This window comes from Mesocricetus auratus, unplaced genomic scaffold (assembly GCF_017639785.1).
Source record: "Mesocricetus auratus isolate SY011 unplaced genomic scaffold, BCM_Maur_2.0 Super-Scaffold_100004, whole genome shotgun sequence".
In the NCBI taxonomy this organism is placed as follows: Eukaryota; Metazoa; Chordata; class Mammalia; order Rodentia; family Cricetidae; genus Mesocricetus; species Mesocricetus auratus.
In genome coordinates, this window is record NW_024429189.1 from 105,546,356 (window position 1) to 105,570,045 (window position 23,690).

The window sequence follows — 23,690 nt, forward strand, 5'->3', positions numbered from 1 at the left end:
CCCATCATCTTCTACATGTCATAATGAAAGTTTCTTTACTTTGCCTAAGGTTCCCCAGTAAGCATATCTCTATCTAAAGACAAGAACATTTTCCCAATCATTTTCTTCCTCACATAGTCCATCCTGTCCAGCAGATGCTCAGAAAATATCCATGGCAGCCTATAAGTCGCCTGTTCAGTAATAAATAACTCCTGGAGTTCAGACATCCTTGCCATGGTAGTAACACCAAACTAATCAGAAAGAGAAATTTCATGATTTTAGCTGTCCTGTGTTCCACATTGTTGGTCACAAATTATCAAAATCAAATCACACAGAGAGACAATACCCAAAATGTAATAGTGTATTGTTTAATTGTCATTAGAAGACTTACTTGAAAATTTTTATTTGGACACTTTAAAGAAATTAAACATCATTTTAATTTGGTATAGAATAATTAGATTCTACAGTCTTAGCCATTTAAGAGTTACAGACTTGAATAGTCAAACATATATATGGACAGTAGTATTATGGAAGGATGCTTGTGCTTCTTATTATCTCTACAGGGGGGTGGACGAGATCATCCTTGATTTCAGTACTGATAAGCACACATTTCCACTAGCTGATAACCTCAAAGCTTCCATCTTCTTGGGTTTGCCAATGGCTCTGTAAAGACAAATGCTGTGTGTGGAGGCAATTTCTTTAAAAACTGAAACTAGTATTGTCCCCACTGACCCCTATACTCAGTTCCACTGTGTGGAATGACTTTGTAGATTAGTTAATAACTCATAGTTTTTGATAAATCTTATAAGCCTAAAATGGGAAACACACACAAACTTATTGCTTTAGACTTTTCTGTGTCCTACACACTAGAAATGGTACCTGCCTCATATCTGAAGCAAAATCTACCTAGAGGTAAAGGATGTCCCTCTTGGTATCGAACCAAGATTGAATATCACATATTGCTCATAAAACAATGAATTAAAAACCACTATCCTAGTCTTCAGTTAAATGATTTGGAAATTATTACACTAAGCTTGCCATGATATGTATCTTATTTTGTTGAATATATAATAAAAAGTCATTTTATTTACTTCGTGTATGCATGAAGAAGCATATAAAATGGGCATTCTGGATGCCAAGAGGGATGTTTTATATTTAGTATTATGCATGTGCATTCATTGAGTACTTGCTAAGTATAATTGTCTTCACCTCTATCTTTAACACATAAATTAACTGCATACTTATAATACCCATTTTACAAATGGGCATGCTGATAATTTTATGAATTGAATAATAGACCTCCTGTTATTGGATTACAGAGAAGGGTACTGACCAAGCTTTTGGGTAACTGCAAAAATGCCACTTGCTATTCAGCACATGCTCTCAAAGGTGGCTTTCTTTGATTTCATATCAGTCTCCAGCAATATTCTTTATCTCTGTTGTACACTGAAGTCAGTTCTTTCAAAAGATGCCATTAGTACTGCCCCCAAAATCACAATAGCAACATCACCTGAGCTTGCTTGCAAATTCCCAGATTATTACCCCAGGCCTGTTGGATTGCAGCATCCAGAATAGAACTCAGGAGTCTGTATTTTTAAAATTTGGACAAATATTTCTGATCCATTTGAAAGCTCGAGACTGACCAACTTGTATCAACTATGTGTGATATTCAATCCTGGGCATAAGCCCTGGTAACAGGAGACACCTGAGCTCTTTCTCAGACATTCTGGACCAATATGTTCAAATAGTTCTCTGGACAATTCTGATGCACTTAGTATTGAAAAATCACATCTTCATTCTAAGGAGACTTCACTATATACTGAATAATATTCCAATGTATATACACCATTATTTATCATACTTATGTAGTTTTTCCCACTGAGAAGTATAACTCATGCAAATTTTCATTCAGAAAAGTATATGCTGTATTAAAACCAAAGGATTCTTAATCTATGACAAGAGTCAGTTACTTCAGGATTCCAGGATGACAGAATGATTGGTGCCTCATCTATAATTAATGAGGTATTGTGTCAGAGAGTTGTCTGAGCTATGAGCAGTACAATGAAGTGTCTCTCAGAACTGTGACCTGGCATGCTCATCTCAGATGAAGCCATTATCCTTTCTATGGGAATAAATCACATGCTCAAGCATGACTAACTTCAAGATTAAACTCAGAAGCTAAGGCCCAGGGTACACATTGGTGCTCTCATGCCAATTAAGAAATCACAGTCTAATTCTTCTCAAAATTGTCATTTTCAATTTCTATCAGAGCATCTGAAAAATACTGACCCATCACTAATTGACCCATTAGTTCTGAGTGCTAAAACAGAAGGAATTAGGTCCATGAAGCATTTCTGTTGCCAGCTATCTGGAAACTTTAAAAAAATATACCTCCCTTGGTAACTTTCATTGAGAGTTGTCCATGAAGGACAGAGAATCTCTATTTTTGGAGAAAGATGTTTGTCAACTCAGTTTTTCTTTCAATCTAAATGCCTTAAGTTCCCATTTTCAAAGTAGTTCACAATCTAAAAACAATTACTTGTTGAATGCTTCCTGAATAAAGTATATTTATAAAGACGATTAATGATTTAAAAAAATCAATGTGTGTAAGAACCTGCTACTCAAACTGTAGTATGTAGATTAGCAGTAGGGGCACTACCTGGAACTTCCTAGACATTAATTCTTTGGCTCTAACTGAGGTACAGAGTTATTTAGTTAGCATGTTAAAGGATTTGTATAATATTAAAGTTAAAAATATTGGCATAGAAAACATGGTTTGGCCATCTTGAGGCATTTGAAAAAAGACTACATATAAAAATGAAAATTGAAAATGGATCAAAACTTGATCCATCAAGTATCGTAGAGGTTGGAGAAAACTGAACGTGATGAATGGAATGATTATGCAATGGCAGACTACCTAGAAAATGAGCCTATAAAATAGAGTTGAGTACTAGAAAATTGTATAGGGGAAGTCCTGAAGAAAGCAGAACTGAAAGATTGGTGAGCAGGGATATATTCCAAGCTAGACACATAAGGAATGTCTGGAATGTTGTCACTGCCTTGAGACATGACAAGTACGGGTTTGTAATTTTCTGCAGAGTCATTGTTTACCCCTCTGTATGACTACAGAACACAAACTTCTAGCCAAAATGGCTTATGATACCAAGGACAATTCTGTGAAGAAGAAGAAAAACTGTGAGATGTCAGCAGTGTGTGTGGCACTGGAGATGGAGGCACTAATAAGAAAAAGGCATGTGAATGTGACTCTGATAATATTACTATAATCTGAATATCTATGAGCCCTGGAATCTGTGTGTTGAAACCCTAGCCTCCAAGGCTACAGTATGAAGAGATGAGGCATTTCAGAGTGATTAGATCATAAAGGTAGAGCACTCAAGAATGGAATTAGTGATTTATATTGTTTCAATAAGGCTTGTTCATCTAAAGAATGTTGAAATTAAGTTCTCATTATGAGATATTAAGGTGGAGCATTTGGAACTTTTAAAAGAGGATTAGACCTCAACTTTCACAGGTAGATTAATAGTTAAGTTATTCCTGAGGTTTGCCTACTCTTTTTTTATATTGTTTATGCTCTTTGTTATGAGATTAACAAGATAAATTTTCAGTTCCCTTTCTCATTTTTTCTTGACCGTTTTTCTTTTCTCATTTTTTCTTGCCCTTTTACTTTTATCACTATAGTAACTCTATGTTTTGTTTTCCTTCTATTCTTTTTTTGGGGAAGAGAGGACCTGGTGTGGCTATGACTGTGTTCTCTGCTCAGATCACTCTCTGTATACATCCAATTTAAAAGGATTTCTCACCATTTATTTAAAATCAGATGCTCATTTTGATCTCATAAACTTTATAGTAGATGACAATAAGGTAAAAGTTAATATATTTTAGGAAAAGGTGATATCTTTTAGTCCTTAATGTATCAGTTTACTTTTTGACTTTGAAAATGAAAATAACATTTTAAAGAAAATGTGTTCAAGAGCCAACTCTATTAGGTTGTACCTAATTTTCAAATAATGATAGAATATTCTTACAAATAAACTAAAAATGGATTAACTTTGAAAAACCAGGCAGAGTGAACTACTGAACAAAACAGTTTAATATTTTAAGACACATCAAAACTTGGCAATATATTGCCACTCTCAAAAAGCATAAATGAAAGAAGAAATTCCTAAGGGGTAAACAATGAAAATAAAAATCTATATTTTTAAAGACTCCTAAAATCTAACTTAGGGCACATTGGCAGACTTAAAGTATGTATGAGATTCTGCACTTAAGACAACACTTCAGATTTGTTGAGAGAGTAAAACCTTGTTGGTTATGTGAATTTGCCCAAGGTTCTTTTTTATTTTATAATATGCTTATTATAATTACTACCAGTTGAGGGCTCACTAAACAGACATTCTATGCTTCTCTTTTTTGAGCCTCATAATCATATCTGGACCTTTCCTGAGGAGATGATAAACATGGCACATTTCTCAATGGTTCATGGTAAATAAATAATCAAATTGGGATTCCTATTCTAAGTGTCTCTAAGTATATAATCTGAGCACTGAACTACCTTGCTTTGGCCAGCTCAGATGTGTATTTCCTCCTTCTCTGTTGCAACCTACACCTCATCAATGTTAATGAGACCTTTTCAAGGTTTGGCAGAACACCTAAAATATGTAACTTAAAGGTGGAAGTGTAATTTTGGCTCCTTGATTCAAAGGTTTGATCCATCATCTATGGTAGGTATCAAGATATGGGCAAGCAAAGCCACTCAATGTCTTAGGGTTTTATTGCTGTGAAGAGACAGCATGATCATGACAACTCTTATAAAAGAAAACATCTAATTTGAGCTAGCATACACAGAACTGGAGAGGTATATGTAGTCCATTATCATCATTGTGAGAAACATGGTGGCACGCAGTCAGACATGGTACTGGAGAAGTAGCTAAGAGTTCTACATCATAGCAGCAGATCTACAGGCAGAAGAAGAGGACTTTGAGCCACACTAAGTATTTCTTGAGCATATGAGACTGCAAAGCCCATCCCAATAGTGACACACTTCCTCCAACAAGGTCATACTTCCAATAGCACTGCTCCCTATAGACTAAGCTGTAATATACATTCTTCCACAAGCCACCTGGGTCCTGCCACTGTCTCAGACCCCAAATAACACACAAGACACTATATTAATTATGAAGCTATTGACTGTTAGTTATGGTTTCTGACTTAATTATTAAACCATAATTACTAATATATATTTTTATAAGGACTTATCTTTCTGAGGACACGCCCCTGTCTCTTCCTCTCCTACCAGGAGATCACATGGTGACCCTCCACTCTTGACTACATTTCCAAGAATCCTCCTAGACTTCTAGTCCCACCTATCTTGCATCTCTATTGGCCCACAGTGATTTATTCATTAACTGGTATGAGAGACATATACACAGAAGGACTTCCCCCATCACCAAGCACTCAAACACATGAGTCTATGGGAATCATTCCAATTCAAACCACCACACTTGGTAACCAGAAATCACTCTTTTCCTCATATCACTCAAGAAATTATGTAATTACATTGTAATTAAATGTAAAAGGTGAGTTGTCTTTCAGCCCCCATATGTAAATACAATCTGGTTTTACAGCAAAAGAGAGATGATGAAGGCAATCTGAAGTCTACAAAGGGTCATTTAACATTTTTCTAAGCTAATTTTTGCTTATGATCTGTCTAGCCTCTGTATCTAATGACTTCCTGTAGAATATACGATGGCTATAAGAAAAGTGTGTATGTAATATATGTGTGTGTGGCAGATGAGTAGACCATGCCAATTTAATATACTATAAATAAATGCATTTTCCTTTATCAAATGTTTTCCTTATTTCTTAAACAGAAGCAGCATGTTTATGGGCCTAAGTGAGGAAGCAACACCTAAGGGACAGTTTTATGACAGTTCTTCAGTAAAACTCATTGTTGGTGATAAAGGTAAATGTTACTTTCCCCAGATGTGTTTATTTGATTATTTCTTTTTCTTTGGTAGTGGTCCTCAGTGTTCAGAGATATATTTCTGTCTCCTCACCTTAGCAAACTTCTGTAAGTAGTATACAATAGGTGACTCAAAAGTATTCTGTCATTTATCTGTCCTTTAACACTAGGCCTGACTGAATGGATTATGAAATCTGCAAACTGTGTAATTAGATGTGACAAATATTCTTTAGCGAACCCCATCATCATCACATTGTACTCCAAGCTCACCAATTCACTGCACCAGATGTTTAAGGGAAGTGGCAAGGATCACTGTTCAATTCATAAACCTGCAGGCTGGTGGTATATAGCTAGTAATGGGTACCTTTTGCACATGTACCTTATTTAAAAGACCAAGCACTCTTCTCATAGCCATTTCCTGCCTAGAGGCTACTAGGAGACTCAACTTTCTGGAAGAAGTCTTGAGAGTATTGATGGCTATCAAGAGCACAACCCCAGACAAATTGTTTTCTTCATATAAGAATTGACTAGATTAAGAATCTTCCTTTGAGTTCTAGCTTTTTAGTAGCTTCATATTTTAAATTATTCTTATAGTTATAATTTTAAATTACTATGCATGCATTCTTGACAGTATTATTTATTTTTAGTCAATTAGCTTTGCAGAACTTTTACTATGTATAATGCCCCATAGTAGAGGATTATAAAAGTCCTAAATTAATTCTGTGGAGCCTACACTGATGGAACAAGCCCATTATTTCAGCTACTCAGATGACCAAAATAAGACAACTGCAAATTTAAGACCTGCATGGGCTACAAAGTAGGTTCAAGGCCAGACTAAGCAACAAAACGAGATTCTATTTCTAAATAAATAAAAGGAAGGCTGAGGAGGATTTGATTCAGGGGTAGAGTACTGGCTGATGTATGTGAGAACCTGGGTTCAAGCCCCAGTACTACAAAAAAAGAAAAGGAATGAGAGAGGGAGGGAGGGAGGGAGGGAGGGAGGGAGGGAAGGAAGGAGAAAAGGGAAGAATAATTATGGTGACAGGCACATGAAAAGCATCATGATGGACTCAACCCAGCAGGTATTAGATGCCCTCCATTAATGGATTCCTAGGCTTTCAATTAATTTCTGCAGCAATCTTTAGCTCAATGGATAAGAAGCTTCTAAGGGTAGAATGCCCATCTTATGCAATCAGCCTTTATTATAGTGATTGCCAAATATTAATCTTTCCATTTGGTGCTTAATGAATGTGAGCACACTAAAATACAAGCCAGAATGTAATATCACAGGACTAGATTGGCAAGGATAGGTTGGAATGCAACCATCTATACACGTTATCTAAGTTGGTACCCACTAGCAATGGATCATGAGGCCAAGTTGAGACCTCCCATCCTTAAGTCAAGAATCACTTAGCTGAAATCACTTAATCTACATGGTGTTCTGTGGAACTATGCATCTGTTGGACTAAGGCTAAGGTTGAAAATCAGAAAGTGTCGTAGTTGTCTGTGGGTAAGTGATATTTCTTCATTTATAAGATATTGGTGGCTGTTTTGAGTCACCACAAGAGATAAAAGCTGACATATTAGAGAAGAAATAAGCCATCTGAGTCAGAAACAAGGTCCTTTGGATCAGGTTTATCACAAAGACTTCCTCTGAGTTTGAATTAGTATAGAAAAATAGGACTGGAGAGATGGCACAACATTTAAGACCACAAAATGCTCTTGCTGAGGACATGAGTTCAGTACCTGGAACATATTTCAGGTGGCCCACAACCACCTATAACTCTAGCTGAAGAGTATTTGATTTGTTCTGGTCTCCCCATGTACTAGCATACACCCACACACCCACACACACACACTCACACACACTCTACATACACACATACACACACCACTCACACACAATCTGCACACACACTCTGCACACACTCTGCACACACACACCATATTCACACACACTCTACACATACACACACATATACACACACACACTATAAACACCATATCACACAGACACCACCAGCATCAACACTACACCACACACATAAAATAAAATACTGTTTAAAAAGGATGGAAAACAGGATAAACTAAAGGCATTTGAATAAGAAAGGAAGCAGATCTCTGAACTCTGAGACATGGAGGCTGTTAAGGTTGAGAATAGGAGAGATCAAATGGGTGGGAGGAGGGATGGAGGACAAGAATAGCGAGAGAGATGAATGGAATTGGGGAACATTTGGGGCTTGAGGTAGAAACCTAGTGTAACAGAAACTCCCTAGAAACTATGAGTGACTCTAGTAATAGGGAATACAGAGCCTGAACTAGCTTACAAAAGAGTAAGCAGGCAAAGCTTCTCATGGAGGGAGTGGGACACCAACCCAGCCACAAAAACTGACCTGCAATTTTTCCTGCCTGAAAGATCTGCTAGGGTAAAACAGGCACAGGACTTGTGGAAGTAGCCAACCAATGACTGATCCAATATGAGATCCAAACCTCAAGAGGGGTATGTGCTTGACATATCATGGAAGGCAAGTAACCATTAGCTTGATATCCAAGAGACCTAGGATAGAACTGAACATGTGTAGACAGAGTTTCTGTTCTGTCTGGTCTCACCGCCCTTCAATCCCAAATAAGCACATTGAGGCTTGCAATAATCATAAACTATTTGGCTGATGAGTCTGGCTTCTGTTTGGCTAGCTCTCTCTTAATTTTTAACCAGTTTCTATTAATTATTTCCACATGATGTTGGCTTACTGTAGAATGTCCAGACCTGTTACTCCTTTGGTGACTACATAGTATCTTTCTGGCGTGGAAAAAATAGTCATTGAAATAATTTTAATAATATTCTGCTATACTAGACCAGAGTCTAGTACAATTGCCATCAGAGAGGCTTCATCCAGCAGCTGAAAGAAGCAGATGCAAAGACCCACAGCCAAATATTATACAGAGCTTTAGGAATTCAGGAAAAGAAAGAGAGGGAGGATTGTAGGAGACACAGGTATCAAAAGCACCGCTAGAACACAGCCCACAGAATCAAATAACCAGAGCTCATATGGACTTACAGAGACTGAAGCAGTGATCAGGGAGCTGGTATGGGTATGACCTAGGTCCTCTGCATACATGCTACAGTTGGATAGCATGGTGTTCTTGTGGGACTCCTAACAGTGAAAGCATGGGGCTGTCTCTGACTCTTTTTTTTAAATTTTATTTTCCAGTTTAAATTTAGATAAGAAACAAGGTTGCTTCACAAGTCAGTTCCAGGTCCCTCTCCCATTCCCTCCCTTCCTCCCGTGCCCTCCCCAGAACCCTTTTCCTCATATTGGGCTGCCTTGTCCAGCTTTGATGTGAAGGCATGTGCCTAGTCTTATTGTAACTTATTATGCTGTGCTCAGTTGCTATCCCTGGGAGGCCTGCTCTTTTCTGAAGGGAAATGAAGGAAAGGTAGAACTGGGTAAAGGGGAGGTTGTGGGGAGGAACTGGGAGGAGAAGATGGTGGGGAAACTGTAGTCAGGATGTAATATATGAAAGAAGATAACATTTTTTAAAATGTGAATAAGTAATAGAAAAAAGAAAAGTATATGATATCATGGATAGATGTGGGCAATAAATTATAATATAGTATTCGAATATTCTAAAGAAAACTAATCCAGGTGTGAACAGAAAAATATGAGGCGAGAATGCAACTTTAGATAATACTGTTTCCATTTAAGAACCTGAAACCTAAGCTGAGCTCTGAGCTGTATTAAAGAGAATAACAAAAAATGTATGGAAGGGAAGTCTAACAAAAATGTAAGTTCAAAGACCTATCACAGGGGTGAGATGGGATAGCAGAGAAAAGCAAGGCCAGAGGGGCTAAAGCAAAATGAAACAAATCTATTCATGCACTACCCAAAGTTGCTCCTCAGAGTTCAAAGTAAAGAACTGATATATATGTACACTGAAGTTATGAGAGTAAGGTCAAGTCCAGAGTAGACAGTGAAGTGGGGGAAAACACCATTCAGAGAAGGAATCCTCAGAATGGAGAAGATGCAGAGTACAAAATCAAGTTTCCCTAGTGGAATCAAAGATGAGAACACATTGCCCTATGTTCGGCACATGAGAGACTTTCCAACACAAAGTCAATCTTCAAAAATAGTCAGTTTGGCCCTAAATTGTAATGCTAAAAGCCATATAATTTAGCATGTAGGGTAGAAATAAAGTCACATGTGCAAAGGGCAGGTAGGTCACAGAACAGGACAGCATCAGTTCACAAAGGAAAATTGTCTTCACTATACCTACTTGGGATTTTTAGCTTAAAACTATTGAATATTTGAAAAACAACTGTAAGATTGACATTTGGATAAAACTGTAGATACACAATGCAATGCTTCTATGATTTTAAAGCATGTATTTGGAATGAATACAAAACTAATAAATAAGCACAATTCTTCAGCAATTAAACAAAGAAAAATGCCTTAGGAACAGCATAGATGAAATGCTAAAGATGGACTATATAAACACTATTAATAGAGAGACAGACATTGTACAAATGGATGCATATTGAGTTACACACACTGAACTCAACCTTTGGCACTAGGAATCAGTATATTTTGTCATATAGCATTAAAATATATTTCTACAATGTGCTGTATCAAAGGAGCACAACCACCAGCATTCAAAAGCAGCTTCCAGCATGGCAATAAAACATCACAACATGTATATCTGTTTCCACCCTTGAATGTAGAGACTTTGAAATGGAAAACAAGGAAAGAAAAATGGGCCAGTGCTTTTTTCTCTTTGTTTAAACCAAACAGAAAACAAACACCAATTCTGCTCTACTTTAGCATCTTCAAAGTATATTATTTATATAGAGAAGGACTAAGAATCATACTGTTTACAGAGGTTCAAACACAAGTGAATGAGGGTAGTGAGAGCACACCTCTCATACCACTTTCTGAGGGTACTCAGGAGCAAACTCTGTCATCCCTGACACTAAACAAAGTTGCAGAATTCACCTCTAGCTACCTGAAGAAGTTGTGATGAAAATTCAGCAATAAATCAAGGCATGTGTAGTTCAATAATGTTCTTATTTCTGCAAACAATCTTAATAAACATGGCTCGCAGTGTGCCTGGGATATGAGTGTTGAACATGAGTTTAAAATGCCAGCGTGAGGTGGTCTCTCAAACTTCTAATGTAACCAAGTACCCAATAGTCCATAGAAACAGTCTTTTAGCCTTGCCACGACTTCATTGACAGCATATTCTTATTGTCTGTGTTTCCTCCAAACTCATAATGTGCATAAGCTTCTGGAAAGTAATTCACATTATTCTGAGCAGAAAGAAATGTAGTTGAAATAGTCAATTCTTAATCATCAACAAGCCATGCTTTCAACATTTCAGTATCTTTAAACTGAACTCTGTGGACGAATGTTTCTTTTAACAGTTGGACCAACCTGGCCCTCTCCCCACAGGGAGCTGAGATGCCTCTTTGATACTTATACTATCTCCATTACCAGGTGCTTTCTCCTTGTTTGTTTTCACTTTTGTGTCTCACATTTTCTGTTGCAAAGTAGATATCTTCTTTCCTGGAGCAGCCCTTGTCATCTTGCCTTCTCCATATTGTTCCCTATAGGTCTGCTTTTACATCTATTGGCACACCTTCCTTTCTGGAATAATGCTAGTGATTATTCCAACCACTGTAAGACATGAAGCATTTCACTTATTTGTCCTTTGTGACAACTTTCACATGCTTTGCTACCCAAAGACAGCACTTCAGGTCTCACTTGAACTTCATTTATAATTCCATTTACCAGCTCCTCCCTCTCTCTCCCTGATTATATTTGTTTTTAAACAAATATTTAACTTTAGAATAGCTATAAGACTACAGAAAAGATGGGAAAGCATTACTATAACCGGGTTCTCCTGGTGTCTACATCTTCCATTGTTGGAACCAAACATCAAAGCTGGTATACCAGCATAAGTACACATCCTTTCCTGAAATCTATGATCTGCTTGTATTTCTTTTATCTAGGCCAGGATCCTCTCCAGGGCACCAGAGTATTTGGACAACTCTGCTTAGACTTCTTTTGGCTATGACAAATTTCTTCCAGAATCTGTGACAGTCAGTCTTGATGTTACTCAGCATTACTGACCATATTTTTGCAGAATTTCCCTTAACTTTTTCTATTATTAGAGTGAGGCAATAGGTTGAGAGGGAGGTTTCCCACTTTTAGCGGGGCTGTGAGTTTAGAGAAAACCAACAGGAGGAAAGCTCCACCCTCCTTGCATGTCAACTCAGTCAGTACATCCCATGAAAATGTTGTTGCTCTACGGTTGTGCTTTGCTGATTGGGTTTCTCACTACAGAGTTATTCTCTTACTCCACGATTCACATGCCTTACTCACCTGGAGAAATCACTATGCACAGCTCATTTGAGGAGTGGGAAATGATTCTCCACCACCTCCTTAAGAGTAAAGAGCCAGGTATTTGTGCAGTCTTTTATTTTAACCTAAGGGGCCTAATATTTATTCATTTTATTCTTTAAATTATGGTCAAATATTGTTTTTCCAAGTTCACCCATTAAAACCTCTTTAATTTTGCTACTAAATACATTGTTCTTTGACATATGGTCATGATAGTAGAATATCTTTCTAAGTCCTTACTTAATTTTTGACAATACCATATTCTCCAAATTTAATATATCATGAAGTCCTGTACGATGATTAGTGAATGGAATAAGAAAATACTTCTAACCAGGAGTAGTGGCACATAGGTCAATAGACAATTGGAAATACAGAAAGTTTAAGGCCTACAAGGTGTAGTTCATTTCAGTCATGCAAGCTTAGCAAATCTTTACTTAATAGCAAAACAAAACAAAACAGAACCCAGAGTCTATATGATAAGTTTTCTCACTGATATCAAGTTATGACTGTGTCTAGGCAATAATAACTTATTTGCACATGTGTATAAATAGCCATATATATGTATATATATATATATATATGTTTGTATTAAGCTGAACATGAGCTGGTACAGATGTCTAATTAATTAATTCCCTGTCTTCCTCCCCTTGCTCACTGACAGCATTTCATTCAACAACTAGAAATCATGTTCCTGCTTTCCACTATAACTCTACTGTATTGTCATAGTCTTGTATGCATGTATATTGGTATGAGAATGAAATCCTGCAGTCCATGAAATGACTTCATCAGTTAGGGTGCAGTGACTATCTATGTACGTGTACTTTTTTTTTCTTTAGCCTTATAGACTCTACCCATATCCAGGGGTCATGAGATCAAAATCTTTTCTTCAGGACTCTTCAGTGAAGTTGTTTCATGTACTATAGTTTAGATCATTTTGTCATATCTATTCTATCCTAGGATCTGGACAACTTCTAAATTATTTTTACGTTTGCATATATTAATATTTGTTCTTTGTACTGTAAGTTTCTCTTTTGGGGGGAGTGTTGAGACAGGGTTTCTCTGTGGCTTTGGAGGCTGTCCTGGAACTAGCTCCTGTAGAGTAGGCTGGTCTCAAACTCACAGAGATCTGCCTGCCTCTGCCTTCCGAGTGCTGGGATTAAAAGCATGTGCCACCACTGCCTGGCAATGCTGTAAGTTTCTATGGGTTTTTAATGTTTATGTAGCTATATATAGCTACCATCATATTATAAAACTTAAAAAAATCCTACTGTTCTAAAGTAGGGTTTATCACTTAGACACTTCACTCTCTCTTCAGTCCTAGCAACCACTGATATTTTTAACATTGCTATTGGCTTTTCCAAACCATTATGCAAGTGGAGTTATGCAATATGTAGTCTTTTTGCTACCTTTTCCACGTAGGAAAAATACATTTAAACTTACCCATGCCTTCTTATGGCTTCATCACTCTCTTCTTACCAAAGAATAGTATTCTCCTGTAGAAAATTTCTATTGATGGTTTATCCATTCATGTGTTAAAAGATTGCTTATTGATTTCTGTGATGTCATAATCACAATGCTGTTGCAAAATGTTTTGCTAATGCTTTTTATTGAGATATTATGTTGAAATGATGTAGGTGAAAAAGTCCCTAGGGACATGGTTGCTGAATGACTTGGTAAGACTATTCTTAATTCCAAAAGCAACTGCTTATATGTGAATGAAGTAGCTGTGCCATTTGTATTTCCTGCAGCAATGAATGAGAATTCTTATTCTTCCACATTCTTGTCAGTAATTAGTGTCAGATCATTGAAGTTTTGTCTTTATAAAGCAATTCACATTAGGTGTAGAGCGATATTTCAGCTCTGTTTTAATTTGAATTTCCCTAGTTACAAATTACATAGAGAATGTCATGTGCTCACTTGTCATTCTCTGTGACAAAGAGGCTCTTTGGATAATTTGCCCATTTAAATATATTTTGTTCTTTATGAGTTTTCTCAGTTCCTTACATAACTTGCATAAGTTCATTAACAGATATGGTTTCGTAGATACTTTTTCACTCTGTGGCTTATGTTTGCATCTATTTCTGGTATCCTTTGCACAGTAGAATATTCAGCTTACTAATAAATTCCAGAGTATCAACATTTTCATAGATTATGTTATTGTTGATTTCTCTAAAAAGCAACACAAAATATAATGGTAATACATTTTCTTCTTGATCTATAAATTACTGAGTAACTGTAATGAAATTTCTCATACAAATAAATTTCTCCCTGCTTCTCAATCTCTCATATGTTCTGACATTTTACTCTCCAGTATCTACACATAGAGGTTTTATTGTGTTTTAAGATAAGGGATCCTTTTTCCTTATGCAACATTCATCTTTGTCCTTTTCCAAATTCCTCTAGAATGGCATACCCTTCTCTATCTGTTTAATTTTGAAAATTTGAATCTTTCATGAATACCATTGTTCACGTTTTCATATAAATCTAGCACCCAGGTTCCAAAGTATCATTATTTTTATATATGTTTAAATACAAGGTTTATTTGTGTGTTTATTATTGTGCCTGATCTGTCCTCTAACCTATGATTCCCTCTTCCCCTTATTCTACCCCCCCCAGTCAACCTTCCTGTTCCTCCATGACCTACTCTCTCTTCCACTTCTCCCCCTCTCTATTTCCCAGGTCCCCCTCCCCCCACCCCTCACCATGTTCCCCATCTGTTCAGAGGATCTTGCCTCATTTTTCTTCTCTTGGGTACCATGCATATCTTTTAGGTTCTTTCCTGTTTCCCAGACTCTCTGTCAGTGGAAGTGTAGACTGGCACTCTCCTGATCCATGTCTAAAATCCATATATGAGTGAGTACATACCATGTTTGTCTTTTTATGACTGGGTTACCTCACTCAGGATAGTTTCTTCCAGTGCTATCAATTTACCTGCGAATTTCAAGATTCCATGCTGTCATCAGTATATATTAATTGCACAAATTACTTTGTTTCATTGTGCAATTTTCATAACTGATATCGCTTTCCAACTTGACACATATGGGAAGAGGAAACTACAGCTGAGGAACTACCTCAATCAGCTGTCAGATTGGTGTTTGGTTATGTCTATGCCTATATATTTTGATTATCAGTTGATGTAGGAAGGCCCAGCCCAAGGTGAACTATACCATCCCTAGTCTGGAAGATCTAGCTGTGTAAGAAGGCAACTAAGATAGCAAGTCAATAATCAGTATAGCTCCATGTTCTGTGGTACTAGTACTTCCCCTTGAGCTTGCTGTAGTGCCATCCCGCCCTCAGCCACTTGATGGTTTATTTCTTGGAAGCCAAATAGATCCTTTCACCCTAAGTTGGTTTTGATAAGTGTTTTATCACAACAAAAAACTACTTTGATCACATTTTCACTGAAACCAGTACCCATGTTTACTCCATGTTATTCTCTGGTCTTCACCCTCTTCCCAAACAGTATTACCTTCATACTTCTACATCTTTATATATTTTTGCCTAGACATATGAGAGAAAATATGATATTTTTCTTGTCGTGTCTGTCTTATTTTTCTTAACATGATGATCTCTAGTAACATTTGTGTTTCAACAAATGACAAATTTTCTCTTCATTATTCTTGACTAATCATTGCATGTGTATAAAATATATATGCATATATGTACAATATTTCCTCATCTAAATAAATCCTCCCAAAAAGTTAGCCAGAGCTTGGAAGATACAGTTCACAATGCTGGAAAATAAAATTGGAGGCTGAACTCAGATGACAAAGAGGGAGTTGATCCTGGACAAACCTCAGGTGTACAGTAGACAAAACAAAGAAAATCTTAAATCAATAGATTTCCATTTGGTGCAATTCCCAGAAAGCAATCAGACAATGGAATTATGAACTGGACAAACTGCACAATATCTGAGAGTTTGACAAGAGCTGAACACAACCCACCAGAATCAATAAGCAAGGATAACAGTCCAGCCGTCTGGGGATGTGATTATAGAAAAAGGTTGGTGTCTCTAAAGTTGGGGAATTACTCTCTTGTCCCCCCACATGTTTGCTGTTAGTTCCATAAGGAATAAGATCCTTCAGAAATCTGGGGAAAATGGGACAAACTGTGAAGTATGGTGTGGCATCTGGATCAGAGAAAATGGCTCAGAGACAATGGTGATAACAAGCAGTATGGAAAGGAATCTAAAACTGATTCTCAATATCACCTGACCCTGACCCTGGCCTAAAGGAGAGGAGATATAGGGGTCACAGGATAGTTGTGACAGAACTGGTTACAGTGTCCTGAGATACGGAACTAAAGTAAATACATGCTCATTGTTGATTGAGCATTCAACATTAGCTAAGATCATATTACTTGCTATTTCATTGTAGAACTCATCTGTGTTTACATATTTTTAAGATTACTTTCATTTTTTATTTTCTGTTTTTTGTTTTTTACATACTATCAGAGCTAACTTCACTTGTCAATTTGACACACGTTGCAAGAGAGAACATCTATTATGGAATTGTGATGAAGGCAGGCTCCCTTTAGTGTGGACAAGATCATCCTGGCCTAGACTGTATAACAAAAGGAGTTGAACAAACCAGAGGCAGCAAGACAGTCAGCAGCATTGCTCTAGCATCTCTGCTTCATTTCTTGCTTCCAGGTTATTATCTTGGGTTGCCCCTCTGATTTCCTTCAGTGATGGATTATGACATGGAGGTGTGAAGATGAAATAAACCCTCTCTTGATTTGAACCATGGGGTTTGTCACAGAAACAGAAAAGGAAATAGGATATGCATATTTGTTAGGTTTTAAATTTTACGTCTTAGCATGCATACATTTGTATTTGGTGTCGATTGATGTGTTATAACTGGTGCCTTGAAAGATGCTCTTACATATTTTCCCTAAACTTTTCTCTAACACTTTTCTTATCTTTAACATGGATACTTTCCTTTTATTCCTTTTAAATTATGTGCATATGTATGCGCATGTGTGAGGGATGTGTGAGTACAGGTTTCCTGAAGCTTCAAGAGCAGGTTGTTGTGAGCTTCCCATTGTGGGTACTTGAAACCAAACTCTGGTCCTCTGCAGAAGCAGCAATGCTCTTAAACACTCATTCTTATCTTCTTCCTTACCTCAACTTATTCCTAATTCTCTTAGTTGTTAAAGAAACCCCATTGCCCCCAACTAAGCCCTACCCACTCCTGTTTCTAAAGCTCACAGGAATATATTCAAGAGACTCCTAGAGTTAGCATTGAAACTGTCATAGATTTTCCTGTAGTTAACATTCCCTTTAACATAAATCCAAGTGAAGACAGCCAACCAGATGAACTCTTATAAAATAAAACCAACAAAATTAGCATGCAAAATGAGGAAAACTACAAACTGAAAAACATACACTTCAGCAAATAGGCAAAAACACAGCAAAGAATATAAAAATATGAGACAACAGACACACCCCACTGTAGCATCTCCACATACTAATAGTTTCTCAATACTGCTAATAAAAACAAACATCATAAAATAGCAGAAATATGCTTACCAGTTCTGCCTTCAAAAAATATTGAGACCCCCATCGCCAGACTCCATCAAAGCCCACCCCATACCATGTAGCCATTGTGGGCAGAATTCAGCCAAATGCACCAACCAGAAGCCTGCTCAGGGTGCCCAGTCCTTGGGCACTATAATGATCTCTTTGTGATGAGGAAGCATGGCCCAACCCAGCATCGTGACAACCTGAGTGAGATGGGGAGACCCACACCCAGGCCTGGGGCTGTCTGTCTCAGGCTCTGAGGAGAAAACTCATGTCTACCTGGTACCTTACAGCACCATCTAGAAGGGCACACTGAGAGTGAACAAAGTTATGGTATGGTGTGGTATGAAAGAGACAGAATGGTTAGCATCCTATGGACCAAAGCATATCTGAAGAGATGAGAGAGGAAGAGAGCAGGCTGAGAACTGACCCCATGACCAGCTGTAACTCACAGGAAAGTGATCCCTGCACTTTGTTGAGGCAGCATAGCAGAGATGATCCTGTTGATGACAGCACAGGTGAACCAACCTTGAGAATGTGAATATAGGAGGCCTAGACCCTCCCCTCAACTGCCACAAGGTGTCATGGTCTGGAGAGAGTTGTCCTTCCCCATTCCTACCCAGCAACATCTGAGTCAGGTAAGAGAGTTGACCCTGAAGTAACAAGAGTTGGAGAGTTCACTAGAGCAGACCCTGTACCTTGCCTGGCAACACAAAGGAGCCAACCCTGTTAGTACAGGTGTGGGTGAGTCAGTTACGAAGTAGTGAGCAAGGGAGAGCAGTCCCCATCACGCATCTGTCTTGTGGTGGCATGGGTAGGGGAGAGTTACATTCCTTAGCAGCCCCCACACACCTATAAATGCCTAATGTGGGTGTAAGAAATGGCCCTGATATAGCAAGAGCAGGAGAACTGTTCCTGAAGCCCACCAGCTGCAGCCCTTGATAGAATAGGCCCTGCACCTCACCTGGGTAACACAACAGAGCTAATCTTGTTGGTGGAAGTGTGGATGAGCCAGTTCCAAAGTTGTAAGAAATTGTCTTGAAATGTGGTAGTGTGGGACTGAGATGCCCCTCTTAACCCTTGCCCCCTACTACCTGCAACAGACAAGAGAGATGGCTCTTCAAATTACCAGTGGCAGCACTCAGGAAACAGATCCTGCCCCTTGCCTAGGGAGAACAGTAGAGCTGCCTGATGGTCTCAGGTGAGGGTAACCCAGCCCCAATGTTCTGAGCAAAGGAAAGCTGTCCCATTACTCACCAGAAATGTGGTAGTGTGGGTAGAGTAGTGTAGTGATATATTATTTATGATTTATTAAAGATTGCCTGAGGATTTAGAAAGCAAAGTCTGACTCAGGCAATGGTGATACACACCTTTAATACCAGCAGCCAGTGCACACCTTTAATGCTAGGATTCAGGATTAAGAGGTAGACAGATCTCTGTGAGTCCAAGACCACCCAGATCTACACAAGATTAATCCAGTCCTAAAGGGAAACAGCTCACACAAAGATGATCTCAACACCTGGGTTCACACGCCTTTGATCCTAGCACTAGAGGGATATAAAAGATAAGAGCAGGATGTCGAGTAGTCAGTATGAGGCATTCATTCTCCAGTCACATTGAGGATAGGAAGACATTGAAGTCTCAGGATTCTTCAGCCATGCTGAGGAGAGGTTACAGTCTGACGTTTGGTCGAGTCAGGGTCAACCCTTTCAGTCTGAGATAGACTAAGAGCTAGTGACCAGCTGCTTTACTTTTCTGATCTTCAGCTTATAGCTTCAAACCTAAATATCTGTTCTCTGGGTCTTTCTACGCAGGAGAGATGCCCGCCCCCACCCTCCATCTGCCAGTGCCTAGAAACAGATGGAAGAACTATCCTTGGGGTCATAAGAGCAAGGGAGCTATCCCTAACTTCACAAGTCACAGAACTTGGAAGAGTAGTTCCTGTCCTTCACCTGGGAACCACAATAGAGCTGGCCCTAATGGTGTAGGTATGAGAGAGCTGAACCTGGGACCATGAAAGCAGGAAAACTGGCCCCACTGGCTTGTTCCTGAAAAACATGAGTTAGCCAGGGCAATGCTGGAGAGCTCATCCTGGTGATGAGAACAGGGGAGTACTGACTGGTGGACCAAACCTAATGTTGCCCAGGCATAGAACCAGGCTTATGACTTGGCCCACCCTAACTTTCTTCCCATTTATAATCTGCTGGAGCACATGAGGTGACCTGACCCACAGACCAAAAATTGCATCATCTCCATAACACAAAACAACAAGACATTCAAGAAGAGTCATAAGGAGGACCCAGTATTGATAGTACAGCAGAAACTAGAGACCTCAAACCAGACCAATGACTCTTTGCAATGAACAATGGCAAGTAAAGGCATATGGACAAAGGAGTTTATTGCAAGACTCACTGTGTCACACTGCAGTTTCTATGATGAGGTTTTTTTTTACATTTTCTCCCTCTTTTTCTCTTAAATTTTATTTTATTTGGGGTAGATGATGCAAGGGTAAATGACTAGGGATAAGGAAATGAATGTTGTCAAAATACATGATGAAAAAGTCATATACAATAGATAAAAAGATATGGAAATTCAAAGAGATAATGAATTTAATTCAAGATGTAGACAAGCTTACAAGATCCATTCAAGACAAAGTAAGAAAGTTACTCAAGTGAATGAAAGCATCAATAACTTGGAGGAAAATTGAAAGTGAAAACATGGGTTAAAACATCAGAAAGGAAATTGAGGTACTGAAAAGAACAAAGAGAAATGCTCCAAATGAAAGAATACATCAATTAAATAGAGGAAGTATCCTCAATAGACAAGGCCAAGAGTAGGAAGAACTAGTAAAATATTATGGTAATAATATGCACAGACAAAGACAAATGGAAAAAACAAAAAATGTGACTGAAGTTCTATAAAATCTAGAATACATTTAAGAGATTCAATGTAAGAATCCTTGGGATAGAAGAGGGGGCTGAGATAAAAATCAAACATTTTAGACAAGCAATTCAATTTGATTGTAGCTAAGAATTTTCTAACACTATGGAAACAAATAGACTTCTAAAACACAGGAAGCATTTAGAACCATAAATAGCCTTGATCAAAGAAGAGTGTCTCCATGACATATCAAAGTCAACATGCCAAAAATATAAAGCAAACAAACAATACTAAAGCTGAAAGGGGGAAAAAAGGCAAGAACATCAGAATAAGACTATGTCTGTTGTCAACAGTCTTAAAGCCAGGAAAGAATGTTATGTTGTATTTCAAGACTTGAAAGTAAATAAATACCTAGCAAAAGTATCTACTAAAATAAGCAGGTACACATACCATGTCAACTAAGCTAACAGTGCAAAAAACTCTTAAAAGAATACTACACATATGAGGAAAAGTGGATAGTTTCACAAATGTATACAAAGAAAAGAATGTATTTCATGGGGCCAACAGATGAGCAGAGGAAAACTGAAAAGGAATCAGTCATATCCAACACAACAAACTAGCAACCACCAAGGGAAAAGTAATTAACAAACCAACGATAGCACCAAAAAGTGATGAACAACAACAAAGTCTGCTCAGTTATAACTTTGAATACAAGGACCTGTAATAGAAACATTAAAAGACAAAGACTAAATAACTGAATTAAAAATCAGAATGCAGAACTGGAAAGATGACTCAGCAATCAAGAGCACCTGATGCCCTTGCAGAGAACCTCACTTCAGTACCCGGCATCCATATCCATGGCTCATAATCAACTGTAATTCCAGCTTCAAGGAATCTAAGCCCTCTTCTGGACTAATCTAGTATCCACAAACACAGATGCATAAATACATCCATACTGGAGAAAATGTGATACATTTACACAATGGAGTACTACTCAGTGGGAAAAAATGGAATCTTGAAAATTCTCATGCAAATGGAAGAAACTATCCTGAGTGACGTAACCCAGTCACAAAAAGACTAATAAGGTACGCACTCATTCATATATAAATTTTAGACAAAGATCAAAGGATTACTAGCCTACAATCCAGAGAATCTAGGAAACAAGAAGGATCCTAAGAGAGATATGCATGGTCCTCTGGAAAAGATCTCCTGAGCTAATTGGGAGCATAGGGGAGGGGAGAATGAGTTAGGAGAAACAGAAGGGGAGGAGAAAGGAGTCAGGCAAAAAATAGAGGGAGCAAAAAAAGAGATACCATATAATAGAGGGAGCCATTATAGGATTAAAGAGAAATCTGGCACTAGGAAAATGTACAGAGATCTACAATGTTGACCCCCAACTAACAATCTAAGCAATATTGGAGAGGCTACCTTAAACGCCCTTCCCTGTTAATGAGATTGATGGCTACCATATATGCCATCCTAGAGCCTTAGTCCAGTAACTGATTGAAGCAGAAGCAGACACCCATATCTAAACACTGAGCTGAACTCCTGGAATCCAGTTGCAGAGAGGTAGAAGTAAAGACCAGGTTGGAGAAACCCACAGAAACAGCTGACCTGAACAAGGGGGACCTCATGGATCCCAGACTAATAGCTGGGAAAACCACTCCACATAGAAGGATACTCTTTCATCCTAGATCCACAGGGGAGAGTCTAGGCCCTGCTCCAAATGATATGACAGACGTTGAAGATCCTCCATGGAAGACCTCACCCTCCCTGGGGAGCAGAAAGGTGATAGGATAGGGGGTCAGTGTGGGGCAGGGGAAGAGGGGAGAGAGATGGAACTGGAATTGACATGTAAAACAAGCTTATTTCTAATTTAAAGGGAAAAGTACATACAGACAAACACACATATGAATAAAAAGTAAACAAGTTAAAAATAAGACCTATCATCTTTAAGAAACTATAGAGTTAAGAAATATATTCAAAAACGGAGACTAAAAGATTGATAATCAAAATACAAAACAAATAAAGCTACAAACCAATTGTCTCAGTAATTCTTATATCAGACATAGTAGGGTGCAAACCACTACATATCGATAAGAATCAATTAATCAAGAGGATAAACTATTGTAGATACCAATGCACTGAATTTTAAGAGCCCCAATTTCATTTAAAGAAAATAAAGGAAGATTACATAGGCCCTGGCACAATAGCAGTGGGGGAATCTAATAGCTGAGTCTTATACCTAGCTAGATCTACCAAATTAAAAACCAATCAAGACTCCTCAGCGATTAATTATACCACATATCAGCTAGATTTTACAGATATCAATAGAACATTACACACGAAAGTTCTAAAATTCTCGTTAGCATATGGAATCTTCTGTAAAATTGCACACAATGCATTGCAGGTCCAAATTAATACTTATTTTTTTTAAAAAATGAAATAATTCCCTGTCTTATCTGGCCACAATGGGGGAAAATCTATAAATCAAGAGTAAAAGTAATAACAGAATACACAGAAATACTTGGAGACCTAACAATACACTTTTGAACAAACTTTGTATTATTGGCAATATCAGGGAGGTAATTAAAACATTTCGAGAAGCAAATGAAAATGAGTTCACAAGCAACCAAACCTCTGGAGTATAATGAAGAAAGTTCGTAGAGGAAGGTTTATATCTTTAAGTGTTCATATTAATAATCAGAGAAATAGCCAGGCATTGGTGGCACACGCTTTTAATCCCAGCACTTGGGAGGCAGAGGCAGGCAGATGCTGTGAGTTCAAGGCCAGCCTGGTCTACAGAGCGAGTTCCAGGACAGCCTTCAAAACAATACAGAGAAACCTTGTCTCAAAAAACCAAGCAAAAAAATAAGAGAAATAAGCTAACCACATACCCCAAGCCTCTAGGAAAAAAAGCAAATCTAAA